Raw genomic sequence first — 13387 nt, forward strand, 5'->3', positions numbered from 1 at the left:
CTCCTGAACCCTAAGACTGCAGGGGGATTGTTCTGTAGTGTAGGACACTTCTATGAGACCCAGGAAGCCACTTTGAAATGATGAACGAAACAGCAGTAAGTTACTCATTGTACTTGGCATTGGGACTAGAAACCCACCCACGCCTTTTCTGTGGAAAAAAAATTTAGCTTCTGTCATATAAGTGAAAAATCACGTCCCTGATGCCAATAAAATTTCAGTTGTTAAGCATATCAGGATAGCACTAGGCAGGGTGCCAGGAGGCTGGGTTCTTACCCTCTCTTTGTAATTGCTATATACGACTCAGTATGAGTGTGCTCATCTGAAAAGGTGACGAGAGGTGGGCACTTGGCACAGTGGTTAGGATGCTGCTTGGGACATGTGGAGCTCACATCAGAGTGTCTGGGTTTGAATGCTGACTCTGCTTCTGGTTCCAGCTTCCTGCTAATGTGCACCCTGGGAGGCAGCAGGTGATGGCTCATGTTGGATCCATGCCACCCACGTGGGAGACCCAGATTGAATTCCCCCCAGCTCCAGCTTTGGCCTGGCCCAGTCCCAACTGTTACAGGCATTTGGGGAGTGAACCAGCAGATACGCCTCTATGTCTCTGTCTCTGTCTTTCAAATAAATTGGATAAATAAATAAGTGCAAACCTAAAACATGATGAGATTAATCAAAGAGGATGAATTGACTTCATTTTAACCTGGAATGATTTTTTAAAAATATGAGAGACACTGAAGGCTTCCCTAGATAGATGATGATTTTTTAAAAATATGACTACATTGAGCCGGCGCCGTGGCTCAATAGGCTAATCCTCCACCTAGCGGCGCCGGCACACCGGGTTCTAGTCCCGGTCGGGGCGCCGGATTCTGTCCCGGTTGCCCCTCTTCCAGGCCAGCTCTCTGCTATGGCCAGGGAGTGCAGTGGAGGATGGCCCAGGTGCTTGGGCCCTGCACCCCATGGGAGACCAGGAAAAAGCACCTGGCTCCTGGCTCCTGCCATCGGATCAGCGCGGTGCGCCGGCTGCAGCGGCGGCCATTGGAGGGTGAACCAACGGCAAAGGAAGACCTTTCTCTCTCTGTCTCTCTCTCTCACTGTCCACTCTGCCTGTCAAAAAAAAAAAAAAAAATATGACTACATCAAAAAGTTCTTGGGAAAATGGAATCAAAACAGACTTTTTGGTGCAAGAAATTTTTGAAATCTATGCATAGGAGGGATCTTCAGAAATCTCATGGAAATGTGTATTATTACAAAGCTTTGCATGAATTTCAAAAAACTTCTGCGTGAAAACAAATATCTATTCACTGCATTTCCCATGAACTTTTTGCAGATTCCTTAGTTCAACTTTCTGAAGAGTGACTATGATCACAGGAAAATGGTCTTGGGTGCAGCAAGGGAAATAGGTGCAGAAGATTTTTAAGCAGTCAGTAAATATTTATTGAACCAAAGGGGACTACAATCAGGTGGACTAACTGCTAAAGTGAGAAAAATTCAGATCTCTCTCGAGATGGGGAGAGACTGGGATGTGGCTAAAGATGCTACTCCTGAGATCGGACAAACTTAGGCCTGAATCCAGTTTGTAAATTGGATATCCCTTATTTTTATTCTCTGGATTTTAGGTGAGTTTCTTCACCGCCTTGAACTTTCCACTCTGTAAAAGGCAGACCATAATCGAACCTATCACAGGGCTTCTGTGGGATTGAAAAGGTGATAACGTACCTGGCACAGGTAAGAGCTCTGTGAACGTGGAGCATTATCACCATCAGTCACTCCTCATTAATGAGTTGCTAAACGAGTAGAGAAGCTAAGGAGACCGGCCTGTCAGAGATGCCTAGAAGGACGGCTGGACACAGGAGAAAGATGCTGAGGGTGACTGACGGAGGAGAGGGGAAGGGCCAGGAACTGCTGGCAGTGCCGACTCGTCCAGCTCTGAGCTCCCCGGGAAGGCATCGAGGACCAGTCATTACAGCACAGGCTGCTCTCAGACTTGCTGTGGTTACAGCATCTAGGATCCTGGCCTGCGTACGGCAGAGAGCTGCCAGAGCAGTGACTGACCTGTGATCAGGGGAGAAAACAAGCCAAGAAGAACTAGGCCTGCCCACCTGGAAACTGCAGAGGAACTAAAGGAAGGGTGGTCGTGCAGTCTTAGGCTAAAGAGACAGAGCAGGCTGCAAACTCCAGAGGTCAACAGCTGGGGCCGGGCTATTGCAACATGTTCAGCTGCTTGTTGGGGACAATCCTCACAACAGGTCCCAGACAAGCCCCAAATCATTAGGGTCAGAACTGTCCCAGAGCTGAGTCAACCCTCTTCTCAGAGGGGCCAGCATCTCAGCGGAGGGACCTTCTCTCTGCTGGTCCCGCTGTGACTGCGGAAATCCAGCTCCCAGACACAAGGCTGCCCCTCTCACCCGGTTCCTAAAGCCAGGCCACCTCCCTTGAACATCACTTCCTCAGACGCAGATTCCTGGCCTATTCCCTGGTTCCGTCCAGTGACTAGAAATCCTTCCTGGTGCTCCCTCCCCTGGGGGCTGGCCCAGATCACACCCAGCCAGCAAGCCTGGGAGTCAGGGTGTAAACCCAGTCACACAGGACTTCAGGTGCAGCAAGAGCCCAGCCCTGGGTGAAGAAATAAAGTCTCTTGCGTGAGGCTCTTGGAAGCGTTTCACGTGCAGATCGCTTTGGACTCCAATGGGCCCAAGAGACAAAAGGAGAAAGAACAAACTGTGATCGCCCTAGTGAAGGAGTGAGGGCCACTCTCTGGGTGTAAGCCCTGGGACTGCCCCGAGAAGCAGGCGGGCACCACTGAATGCCCAGGGTGGCCGTCCAGGAGTTCATGCACCCCAGGGTACATGTCGGGTGTCACAGGCTCTCCAGAAGGAAGCGCCCTCGCCCTGTCCTGGAGATGAGGTGTGAGAGGTTTCTGGGTAACTTCTGGAGTTCCAGAAAGCCTCCAGTGTGACACCCTACAGGACGTGGAGGTCCCCGAAGAACAACAGTACAGCCACCCAGACTCTACGTCAGCTGGCTCACCGCTCTCAGGCAGGGAGGTGTACAGGAAGACAGGACAGGGGGAGCTGCTTCACCCAGGTCCGTGCAGAACATCCCTGTGCTTTGAAGACAACGGTAAGACACGCAGGCCTTCCCCAGCCTGCTTCCCTTCAGTCTGGGGGCATTTATGGAGACCTGTGTGCCAGCCACTGCGGTAACCCTGGGAAGCCAAGAGCAAAGGATCATGAGACCCAGTTAATTCACGGCACAGAGACAGGTAAGCCACTGCAACCGTGTGACGGGTCCCCTAACAGAGCCCCGTCCGAGGTGCTCAGTGGGCGCAGAGGATGGGGACACAACACGGCAGGGTTGAGTCGAGGCGGCTCTGCTGTTACCCAGGAAAGGTTTTTCCAGATGGGACAGAGTGGAAAAAGGAAGAGAAGGAAGCACAGAAGGAAAAGCATGGAAAAGGCAGGGGAATGCTCAGGACGATAAATCCAAGTCACGCAAAGGATCCAGAGAGGAGACGAGGAATACCGCGAGGGCAGCAGGTGAGGGGGAAGGGAGAGGGCTCACATGGTACAGAGGCCTCACTCGGTGCCATACTAGGAGTCTGGACTGGGTCTGGTGGCATTGGAAGCCCCAGAACATTCGCAGGGAAGAGTGGTGGGAAGACACCAGTAACAAGCAGAATACATTGGAGGCAGACAGATTGGAGGATACTGTGTTGGTCAGGTAAGAGACGACGAGGGTCTGGCACTGAGGCAGTGCCCATGAACTTGAGGAGATGACAGATCTGAAAGCAGAAGCCTCAGTCTCAGTGACCACTTGGATATTCAGTCATATAAGAGGGCACTTCAAAAATTCATGGAAAAACGGAATTAAAAGGTAAGTTGATTTTGATGCAAAAACATTTCAAAATACACACATTTTTTCCCCCCATAAGACACATTTTTCATGAAATGTTTGTAGACCCTCTATATTTACCCTGGGTGTGATATCAGGCTTAACAAGCTTCAGAACAGGGTGCTTTTGAAACACACATAAATACCATTGAAAGGTTTTTTAAAAACGGTTTTCTTTTGGATGCAGAACATATGCTGGGAGAATACTTCCAAAATAAATCCTTGTTTTATGGTTCTTCCATACCATACATAAAGAAGTAATGAAATAAGGAAAAAGATAACCAAAAATAGCCTACCAACTCTCATATCCTCGTTGGTAGAATAAATCAGTGCAACCTGCATGAATATTGGGCAATGTCTAGTTGTTGTTTTAAGAAAAAGCAATGTGGCCAGCACTGCGGCTCACTAGGCTAATCCTCCGCCTGTGGCGCCAGCACCCCAGGTTCTAGTCCCAGTCAGGGCGCCGGATTCTGTCCTGGTTGCCCCTCTTCCAGTCTAGCTCTCTGCTGTGGCCCGGGAGGCAGTGGAGGATGGCCCAAGTGCTTGGGCCCTGCACCCGCATGGGAGACCAAGAGAAGCATCTGGCTCCTGGCTTCGGATCAGCACGGTGCGCCGGCCGTAGCAGCCACTTGGGGGTGAACCAATGGAAGGAAGACCTTTCTCTCTGTCTGTCTGTCTGTCTGTCTGTCTCTCTCACTAACTCTGCCTGTTAGAAAGGAAGGAAGGAAGGAAGGAAGGAAGGAGGGAGGGAGGGAGGGAGGGAGGGAGGGAGGGAGGGAGGGAAAAGAAAAGATGATATGTTCAATGATGTGAACAGTACTTCTGAAAAGATACTTTAGGGGCTGGCACTGTGGCGTAGGGGGTAAAGCTGCCACCTGCAGTGCCGGCATCTCACATGGGTGTAGGCTTGAGTCCCGGCTGCTCCACTTCCATTCCAGCTCTCTGCTATGGCCTGGGAAAGCAGTAGAAGATGGCCTAAGTCCTTGGGCCCCTGCAGCCATGTGGGAGACCCAGAAGAAGCTCCTGGCTTTGGATCAGCTTAGCTCTGGCCGTTGTGGCCATCTGGGGAGTAAATCAATGGATGGAAGATCTCTCTCCCTCTCTCTCTCTTTGCCTCTGCCTCTCTATAACTCTGCCTTTCAAATAAATAAATAAATCTTTTAAAAAAGAGTCAATTTCTGATACTTAAAAGAAAAAAGATACTTTAGGAGCCATCAACAGTGACAGCCATGGGAGAAAACTCATTTTCACTGTATTTTATTTTGTAGTTTTTGAATTTTGTACCATGTCCATGTATTGTCTATTAAAAAGCAAAGTATTTTTAAAAATAGCCTCCCATTTTAGAAATATGATTCACGTATGTTGCAATAACCAAAAGAGTCGAGTATTTGTTTACAGACTTTTCCAACATGGCAAACAACGTGTTTAGCATTCCTAAAGAGCACAGCATGCTTGCACATTTTGGGGCCACTCTGATTTCCGAAAAGATGAGGAAGTATTTTCTGAGGGTAAATTACATCATGAGCAAATCAGTAAGTCAGACGATGATTTAATTTTAAAATTCAGCAAACTTGGTTGTGTGTGTGGGTGCAATTCAAACAAAGTCCTTTTGTTGCAGTCCTAACCACAAACAAGGAAGCTGAACGTGTGGGATGGACCAGCTGATGAAACTGGAATCAGCAATGACACAACGTCCTTAAAGGATCTCGCCCCAGCACAGAGAGAGGCAGGAACGCCAAGCACATTTCTGAAAATTGTCACACAGGGATTTCAGGCAAGGTTTGTCGATTCCCTACTTTGTGCCTCCTGCAAGATCATGGAGAACCTCAAAGAGTTTATAATCTTGTTGGGGGAAGACGTGGTAGCCATAGAAAATATTAAACAAAATGAGAGTATTATTATTCACTCAAAAAGTAAAACAGTGCCTGCCGAGTGCGAAGCACCATTCTAGGCACTTGAGTATTTTCTCACTTAAACTTTGCACTGTCTATGATATGAATGAAGCAAATGAGAGAGTCTAAGCACCGTGTCCTTAGTCACAAAGGCAGTGAGTGGCAGAGCCCATACTCAAACTCAGGCATCTGTCTGCGGAGCCTGTGTTTTTATTCTCAGCAGTGGGCACCCTGCAGTGAGGTGGGAAGGGCAGAGGAGGACAAGCTTTAGCAGGTAAGCAAATGAAAAACCAGGATGTTTTCCTGTAGTTAGAAGGGCCCTTTGGATACAAGACTGGGCAATGAGAGAGTAATTGAAGGTTCCTGCTTAGGCCAGGCATGACTTCTTTGAGAGAGGAACAGGCAAAGCAAGACTCAAATGATGAGAAATATTTAGCAGAAGAAAGAAGGAATGCAAGGTCCTTGAGGCAGGAATGGATTTGGGGTTTTCAAAGAGTAAAAGCAAGTGTGTCCAGGGCTGGTTGAGTGAAGAGCAGATAGCATGAGACTCAGATCCTACTGGGCCACTAGGCTTTGGAGGCATTTTGGTCACTGGGGTCTGAAGCCAGCAAAAATCTTGGAGTGGGACTTGAGAGGACCTTGAAAGACTGGTATTGTTTGGATCAATATTCTAACTTAGAACATAAAATAAATCCTAACAGCTAGAGTCAAATCTTTCTGTTGATGTTCCTGGATAAGCTTTGTTATGGTAGACCTTGCTGGAGTACCACCTTTGTAACAGCACACCAACTGGACATGAATCAAAACTATAAGAATGTAAAATAGCTTTAATGATTTTATGATTATTTTAAAATTTACTTCGGGGGCAGTGGTATGGCACAGCGGGTAAAGTTGGCACTTGTGATGCCAGTGCCCCATATGGGCACTAGTTCACATTCTAGATGATCTACTTTTTTCTTCTTCTTTTTCTTTTTTTAAAGATTTATTTATTTATTTGAAAGGCAGAGTTACAGAGAGGCAGAGGCAGAGGCAGAGGCAGAGAGAGAGAGAGGCTTTCATCCACTGGTTCACTCCCCAGATGGCTGCAACGGCCAGAGCTGTGCCGATCTGAAGCCAGGAGCCAGGAGCTTCTTCCAGGTCTCCCACACGGGTGCAGGGGACCAAGGACTTGGGCCATCCTCCACTGCTTTCCCAGGCCATAGCAGAGAGCGGGATCGGAAGTGGAGCAGCTGGGACTCAAACCACCGGGGATGAAGCAAATGAGAGGTGGCAGCTTTACCAGTTATGCAGCAGCATTGGCCTCAATGCTCCATTTCTGATCCAGCTCTCTGCTAATGAGCTGGGGAACACTGCGAAGACGGCCCAAGTGTGTGGGCCCCTGCTACCCATGTGGGAGACCTGGATGGAGCTCCTGGTTCCTGGCTTCCGCCTGATCCAACCCTGGCTGTTGTGGCCATCTGGGGGAGTGAACCAGCAGATGGAAGATATCTCTCTCTCTCCCTCTCTTTGACTTTCAAATAAATTTTTAAAAAAAAGTTTTAAAAAGAAAGTTTATATGAGTGAGGTTGAACATATTTCTGTTTGATAATTGTTTATAACCCTTGCCTATTTTCCTGCTGGTCTTTTCATTTGTTGAACTCTTTATTTAATAGAGTCAATAAGCCTTTGACTATGACATAAATTCAAAATAGTATGTCAAAAATAATATTAAGCTGAAGAATATAAAATACACTCAGACTACCAGTACCACAAAACAAAAATGACCGTAATCCCTCGCTAACCTATCTGCCTGCCCATTCATCATTCACTTAGTGTACAATACTATTATGAAGGCAAAGTCTGTCACAACAAAGTTCTACTTTAATCCCCAATGCTCCCCCGCTACAAAAAGAAGTAAAATACAGTATGTCAGTGCATTTTGTAAATTAAGCCTATTGAAATTACCATTTTAGAGGCTTGGGTTGAGGTCTTTTTGACACACTTGTTGAAACTCTGTTTCTTAAGCTTATGTGTGTCACTGCTATTTGACTCCATCTATTTTTTAAATGATCGAAAAACTGAAATTATTTTTAAATTAAGAAATACCTTAAACATATCAATATAAAGACTACCCATGTAACTGATTGCCAAAATTCATTGAATCTTAGTATTTCCCCCATATTTTTACTTCTTTTGAATCGTAATTAGAGGATTAATCGTAATTAGTGAGTTAATTCTCAGGGCAGCTGCACTTGCTCTCCAGGTTCCCTCACCCCTACCTCTTATCCCCCACTGCTAATCATTAGAGTTCCCTTCCTCTGCACCTTTGCTAAGGTTTCACTATGCAAACACAAGCAAATATGAACGTGTAGTCTCATTCTACCCCTTCCCCAGAGGGCTCACGTGTGGCACTCTCCCTCTGGTTTTCTGCACTGGACAACACATGTTGGCCATCATGCTATATCAGTCAGTAACCAACAGGACTTTCTCAAACCTTTGTGTCTCTTCAGCTGCTGGCTATTCCACTGTGTGCACAGAAGATTTTAATTTAATGAGACCCATAATTTGTTTTAAAGTTCTATTTATTTGAAAGGCAGACAGAGATATCAATCTTCTCTTTTTGAAATCACTCCCCCCAAATGCCTGTAACAGCTGAGATTGGGCCACACTGAAGCCAGGAGCCAAGAATTCACTGCTGGTCTCCCCCACAAGTGGCAGGAACCGAAGGACTTCAGCCATCACCTGCTGCCTCCTAGGGTGTCCATTTGCAGGAAACTGGATTGCAAGCAGAGCTGGTACTTGAGCCTCAGAATTCCATATGGGATGCAGGGGTCCTTAAGCAGTGTCCTAACTGCTGAGCCAAACACCAGTCCCCCTTCTGTAGCACACTCATGCTGCTGCCAGAGGCGTCACTACCGAAAAACCACCTGCTCTTCACAGAATCCCTCTGGGCTCCTCCAGGCTCTCTTTCAGACTTTCCGGATTCACAAAAAAACAGCCAGTAAGCACCTTTCCCCAGGTTTTTATAATTGTCTGATAGGTACGTCCTTAAAAAATAGCTCAGTGGTTAGAAAGGTATGCATTAGGTAATACAATCTCATAGCAACACACAGTCCGTTCTGGAAAGACACATTCTTTTTAAATGTCATATCCTGATACTAAGCCCTGGGGACTTTTGGCTTTTACAACTGAATCATGACAAGAGTGAAGTCTGCTCAAATACAGATTAAAACTCAAACAAATAAGATTGGCATAAAAAAGATAGCATACTGTATCCCTTTCTCCTCCATACCTGTCCTATTATCCCTTTTGCTACTAGTTTATCTCCTCTTCACCTTCTATCCCAAAGTATTATTTAAAGATTAAATTTTACTGATTACCACCCAAAATATGACTATAAAAGAGAGGGACTAGCAGTGGGAGTTGGTGTTTTTCACTTAGTCACCAGGAGGCAATGATATGGAAATACTCTTTTTCTCACTATTCCCCTCTTTTGACCTTCACCCTCAACTCTGACACACAGAGGAATCAGAATATCCCCTGTCCTTCCCACGTATCAACGTTTGCACGTAAGTCATGGCGGAATTTGCTGTAAGCAGATCACAATACCTATGATCTGTAATAGCATCTTTGCCAGTCACTGACTATATATATATATATGTGTGTGTGTGTGTGTGTGTGTGTGTGTGTGTGTATTTGTTTAATTATTTGAAAAGCAGAGTTGGTTACAGAGAGAAATGGAGAGACACAGAGAAATCTTCGATCTTCTGGTTCACTTCCCAAAAGGGCCGCAACGGCCAGGGCTGGACCAGGTTGAAACCAGGAGCCAGGAACTCCATCTGGGTCTGCCACATGGGTGGCAGGGGTGCAAGCACTTGGGCCACCCTCCACTGCTTTCCCAGGCACATTCGCAGGGAGCTGGATTTGAGGAACCCAAGTACTTGAGCCACCACCTGCTACCTCCTGAGCTGAGCATTAGTAAGAAGCTGGAATCAGAGGTGCAGCTGGCAGTAGAACCCAGGTCCTCCAATACCGGATGTGGGCGTTCCAAGTGGCACCTCAACCTCTGAGCCAAAAAACTGCCCTCATTCACTGACTTTCAAATTAACTTATACTAGTACAACATATATAGAACTACATAAATAATATCTGTCTCTCAAATCTCAATTTGTAACCAGGCATTTTATTTGCTTGAGGGGGACGGGGGAATGATTCCTACTGATTTCTTCAAATGTTAGAATTTTAAGTTTCTCCCTTACTGTTCCTGTCTCAGGATGAGCTGCTGTGGCTCAGGCTGCAGATACTACTTCCAAGCAGGGTGGTGGTGTCTTCCACAGATACAGGGGGCCTGGCTCAGACAGCTGTGGAGAACAGGAAGTATTACATGTGCCCCGGAAGTACTACTGAGTTCGTGGGAAAAGATGCCTGGGGACTTTCCTACTGGCACACACAGGAAAAGCAGCTCAGAAGGCACAGTATGTGGCTTCTCCCCTCTACCCAGGACCGTGGGCCTGAGTGGGAGCACAAAGCTACCCTCCCTCCATAGCAGGAACTCTCCTCCTGGATGTAGACATCCACGGGAGACTGTCCTTTGAGAGTTCAAAGGAATCCAGTACCAACCAACATATGTCCAAGTCAATTTCGTTCATTTGAATATCATGCTCAAGAGTAATTGGAATTGCACTTGTCAAAACAGATGAAAGAATTATGTTGTGGGGGGGGCAGATGCCTTGCCTTTTGATAACGATTTCCTCTAAATATCACCCCATTAATTAAAAACAAATAAATCCCCTCCCAGACCACTAGCACCACAAAGACTGAATTCTCCTTGGGGAAATATCTGAGGCATTGTGGTCAGTTTCTCTCATGTCTGTTTCACTGTCTGCCCCTTCACTTAAGACCACAGATAAGAAGGAAAGGGCAGAAAACTAATTTTAGTTTAAAAAGTTTAAATAATGATAAAAAGAGGAATCTATTATACTGGAAAATAAACTGATGATAATAGTTTCCAAATATTGGGATTTGAATAAAAATACTAGTGAAAATTCCAAGAGCAGCTGAAAAGTTGAGAACACTTGCTCCACAACTCCTGGATTCCTGCTGATGTTTCCATAATAAATTTTACAACATGGAGGAGTTTGACCACTACCACTGTTGCACTGGACCTGAGATCTGGGGAGACTATAACAAGACTCAGAAGAATGGTCTCCTGTTCACTGTCAGATGAAAGAACGCCAAATAAAACTGGAAAAACCAGCCTTGTGATCCCTATGAGTGTATTTTATAATAGAAGATGTTCATTTTTTTTAGCTTTTATGTGATATAATAGTAAAATGCCCATATTCATAAAACAAATATCCAAGTCAGTTTGAGATCCAGACTATTACCTTGTTGTGTCCACCTGTTCTTTCCATATTATATCCTCTTTGAAGTAAAAGCATCCCTAGAAGCAAGCACTGGCATGAAGCCCAACAAACATTTTCAATCCAGGTTATATAAGGATAAAAGCTGAATTCAAATGACTGTGAATAAGGGAGGAGATAACAAAGTATCTAAGCCTTCAGCTGCATGGAGTTAAGTCATAGACACCAGGCAATCTGAACCAGAAGAAATATTTGGAACCTTTACGACTAACAGCTTTCCCAAAATGCACGTCAGACCCCAAACCACAGCTCCAGGAAGCTCAGAGAATTGCAGGAAAACTGTACCTCAGAGTATCATTTCCAAACTTACAGAAAGCCAAGGATAAAGACACCAGCCAGAAAGCAGCCAGGGAAGAACGCCCATGGAGGAGGAAAGATGACATCTGGCCTCTCCTTAGAAACCAGGCAAGCAAGAAGAGAGTGGAGTGAAATATTCATGGTGTTGAGAAGAAAAAAAAAAACAAACCCAAGCTAGAATTCTGTACCCTGTGACGTTATCCTTTATCCTTTGAGGGTGAAGGGAGAAAGACGATCTCAGGAAACAAAAAATGGAGGGAATCTGTTGCCGACAGTCCCACCTTGCAAGAAAAAAGTTCTTTAGAGAGAAAGAAAATGGCATAGGCTGGAAATGCAGATCCATATCAAGGAAGAACTTCAGAGAGGGCATAAGGGAAGGTAAAATAACATCAAAACTGGCTTTTCTTTATAGAAGTGGCAGTCATACGAACAGAGAGAAACCTGGCTACTGGTACACAGGCACTGCCTGTAAGAAACAGAAACAGTTAACCCTGAAAGGTCCCCAAGGAAGTGGGGAAGCAAAACCATGAAGTACACAATACAAAGCACTGGCTAATTTGGATGAGATTAAGAAGCCACTCTAGAACTGCGCATCATAAGAAATATGGAGACTGTGTATGTACAAGAGACAGAATGACTGGCGATTCCCAAATATCAACAGTACATAAATCATGTGACGTGCTCAAATAATGAAACACGCCATGACAACTAGATTGATAGGCTTACACTTAACCTACAGGTGGATATTTTTCATGATAAAGACATTAAACACGCAAGTCAAATAGACTTGGTTAGAGGCTGGACAGTTTCGAATCCTGAAACAGAAAGATTCTGAATTCCATTGTAGCACAGCCTGGACTTACCTTGTGACAAACAGAAACACCCCGGAGAGCAGCCCTCTGGCCAATCTGACATCATATTCCGGGGTGGAATAAAGAGCCATCTCGCCCTGCTCCTCCAGGCTAGAAAGGCCCCCAGCAGTTCCGTGAGCCTGCAGTCAGACAGCCCGCACTGCCCTCAACTCGGAGCTCAGGGCAAGGGGGAGGACTCGCTACTAGGCACCTCTGTACACTGGCCAGTAAGACTCAGTTCCTGCTCTGTACGAGAGACGAGGACAAGGCGGCCCTCAGGAACTTTTCCGGAGAAGAACCAACATTTTGGACAAGCACACATAGCTTTGAAATGCCAGAATTCTTCTCTGTGGGCAGGAGGAGGAGCGCAGTATGGAAAATCATCCTCTTATAAAATGTGCCAAACTGAAACCAGGAAGTCTTCTGAAATGATCTCTGCTAAACCGTGCCCTCCTCCACATGCAAAAATGCCACTGTCTGCGCAAGTGCACAAGACGCGTTAAGCTTCCCCAGTTCGGGAGGCTACTGAAGCATGGGTTCTGTAACAACATGGTGGGGAGCCTGCCTAAGGCACACTGGCCAGAGAACACCAAGACAGCCCCCGGGGGCAGGACTCGCTGCCCAGGGAGGTGCAAAGGGCCAGTAGAACTAACCCTGCTGCTCAACTGAGCAGGAACTAGGAGTCAAACCCTGAGCCTCCATTATCCACCCACTCATCCTGACTCTACAGAGAACATGCATACCATCACGTTAGGGGGAATGCTTAGCAACAGAGCAGAGAGCTGATGATGGTGGTGACTGGTGGTAGACGTGAGGAAGGAAGGCGAGCTTGGGGGAGGAAGCAGTGGCTTGGAAGATCTTCAGTTTGAGGTTAGAACACTCTCTCCTTTGCCAACTCACTGAACTACCCTAACCCGAGGCTGGCCACATTTTAGGGAGAAGTTTATGCCTAGAAGGTAAGACAGATCATGCGGATTTTTAGGGATGAGTTAGAATTCAAGGATCTAAGCAGGACAGGAAGGATGAGATTGATTTGTGAGAATATTCAGCCCTGG

General features: G+C 46.2%; 1 protein-coding gene across 7 annotated transcripts in view; it reads right to left on the reverse strand.

The window, feature by feature from the left end:
* The window catches only part of SHROOM3 (shroom family member 3), a 350654-nt gene that overhangs the window by 41913 nt on the left and 295354 nt on the right, over positions 1-13387 (reverse strand). The window lies entirely within an intron of this gene.

The sequence above is a fragment of the Oryctolagus cuniculus genome, chromosome 8 (genome assembly GCF_964237555.1).
Source record: "Oryctolagus cuniculus chromosome 8, mOryCun1.1, whole genome shotgun sequence".
Classification (NCBI taxonomy): domain Eukaryota; kingdom Metazoa; phylum Chordata; class Mammalia; order Lagomorpha; family Leporidae; genus Oryctolagus; species Oryctolagus cuniculus.